The sequence below is a fragment of the Salvelinus fontinalis genome, chromosome 24 (genome assembly GCF_029448725.1).
Source record: "Salvelinus fontinalis isolate EN_2023a chromosome 24, ASM2944872v1, whole genome shotgun sequence".
In the NCBI taxonomy this organism is placed as follows: domain Eukaryota; kingdom Metazoa; phylum Chordata; class Actinopteri; order Salmoniformes; family Salmonidae; genus Salvelinus; species Salvelinus fontinalis.
Window position 1 is genome coordinate 41,747,616 of NC_074688.1, and position 2,500 is coordinate 41,750,115.

At 38.2% G+C, this 2,500-nt stretch overlaps 1 long non-coding RNA gene across 1 annotated transcript in view; it reads left to right on the forward strand.

Annotated features, from left to right (window-relative positions):
* The window catches only part of LOC129822455 (uncharacterized), a 38,300-nt gene that overhangs the window by 267 nt on the left and 35,533 nt on the right, over window positions 1–2,500 (forward strand). The window lies entirely within an intron of this gene.

Consider the following 2,500-nt stretch of genomic DNA (forward strand, 5'->3'; position numbering starts at 1 on the left):
AAATGTCACTAGAAAACAGCTTAAACAAATGCAAATGCAGCTACTTTGCTGTTATTCTGGCTGTACTTTTTGACATGACTGTAAGTTAGCCGTAGTTGGCAAGCTAAAAGGCAAGGGATAAGAACGTTGCAAGCCAGTATGGCAATGAAACATTTAGAACGAATGATACATGTTACAGAACAAAAAGACTGAACGACTGGGTCGCGTCCATAGAGATATGTGGTATTTTATTAGGATCCTGGAGTCCACACAAAAACATGACATAATACGAGAACAGCTCAAGACAGAACTACAACCATAAAAAAAGGCATAAATAGCCGACATATCAATACATACACACACAATATCTAGACGAGAGGCGTTGTACCGTGAGGTGTTTTATCTGCTTTTTGAAAACAGGTTTGCTGTTCATTTGAGCAGTATGAGATGGAAACGAGATCCATGCAAGAGTGGCTCTATATAATACTGTACGCTTTCTTGAATTTGTTCTGGATTTGGGGACTGTGAAAAGACCCCTGGTGGCATTTCTGGTGGGATAAGTGTGTGTGTCAGAGCTGTGTGTAAATTGACCTTGCAAACAATTTGGAATTTTCAATGTTTTCATGTTTCTTATAAAATGAAGAAGTAATGTAGTCAACTATTAGTCAAGAGAGCCTGGCATGCATAGTATTTATATCAGCCCTCTGATTACAATGAAAAGCAAGACGTGCCGCTCTGTTCTGGGCCAGCTGCAACTTAACTAGGTCTTTCCTTTACAACCATTGAATCTATGTTTTGACCATGACAGTTTACAATCTAAGGTAACACCAAGTTATCACGTTTTTGGGAAGACCCAGATGCAGACAGTGTCGAAGTAACACATGTTTATTACTAGAACAGGGCAGTCAAAACAACATGTCAAGGGTAGGCAGAGGTCAGTAATCCAGTGTGGTGTGCCAAGGTACAGAACGACATGCAGGCTCACTGCAGGCAGATTGGTCAAAACCGGGAAAACTAGAAAACAGGAACTAGAAACAGACAGGAGCATGGGTAAAAACGCTGGTACTGTAGGATATAAATACACTGAGGATAATGGGGAATATGGATGATACCTGAAGGGGAGTGGAGACAAGCACAAAGACAGGTGAAACAGATCATGGTGTGACAAAACTAATGTAGTCTCCTCAACTTGTTCAACAGCCACACCATTCATTACCAGATTCAGCTGAGGTCTAGAACTTAGGGAATGAATTGGATCAAATAAAATGCTCTTAGTTTTAGAGATGTTCAGGACCAGTTTATTACTGGCCGCCCATTCCAAAACAGACTGCAACTCTTTGTTAAGGGTTTCAGTGACTTCATTAGCTTTGGTTGCTGATGAGTATATGGTTGAATCATCAGCATACATGGACACACATGCTTTGTTTAATGCCGGTGGCAGGTCATTGGTGAAAATAGAAAAGAGTAGAGGGCCTAGAGAGCTGCCCTGCGGTACAGTACATTTTACATGTTTGACATTAGAGAAGTTTCATTAAATAAAACCCTCTGACTTCTATGAGATAGATCGCTCTGAATCCACGATATGGCAGAGGTTGAAAAGCCATAACACATACGTTTTCTCAACCACAGGTTATGGTTAATAATATCAAAAGCTGCACTGAAATCTAACAGCACAGCTCCTCTCTTGTTATCAATTTCTTTCAACCAATCATCAGTCATTCGTGTCAATGCAGTACATGTTGAGTGCCCTTCTCCATAAGCATGCTGAAAGTCTGTTGTTAATTAGTTTACAGAGAAATGACATTGTATTTGGTCAAACTGCTGTTAGAACTCATAAAGGCCGCTTTACCACTCTTGGGTAGCGGAATTACTTTGGCTTCCCTCCAGGCCTGAGCTCAAAGACTTTCCTCTAGGCTCAGATTAAAGATTTGACAGATAGGAGTGGCTATAGAGTCAGCTACCATCCTCAGTAGCTATCCCTCTAAGTTATCAATGACAGGAGGTTTGTCATTCTTGATCTATAACAAACAAAAATCCACCTCTCCTACACCAAATTATCAACATTTAAACTTGCAATGCTTCTCTTTCATTACTAGTTTTTTTATGCATGAATACGATGGCTCACTGTTCTTTGTTGCCATTTCCTGCCTAAGTTTGCCCATTTTGCCAATGAAGTAATCATTAAAATAATTAGCAAAATCTAATTGTTTTGTGATGAATAAGCCATCTGAGTTCAATTGTGTTTGAATTCGTCTTTCTGACAATCATTTAATTTAATTAAAGTACTCCAAAGATTTTATATCATTTAATTAAAGTACTCCAAAGATTTTATATCATTTAATTAAAGTACTCCAAAGATTTTATATAATTTAATTAAAGTACTCCAAAGATTTTATATCATTGATTTGGCTTTTTTTCTTCTTCCATTTCTTCTTATTTATATATATATATATTTTTGTTGTTGTTGTTGTTGTTGTTGTGGAGTTACGTCATTTTCTCAATTTGTCAGCCTGGCAGCCAT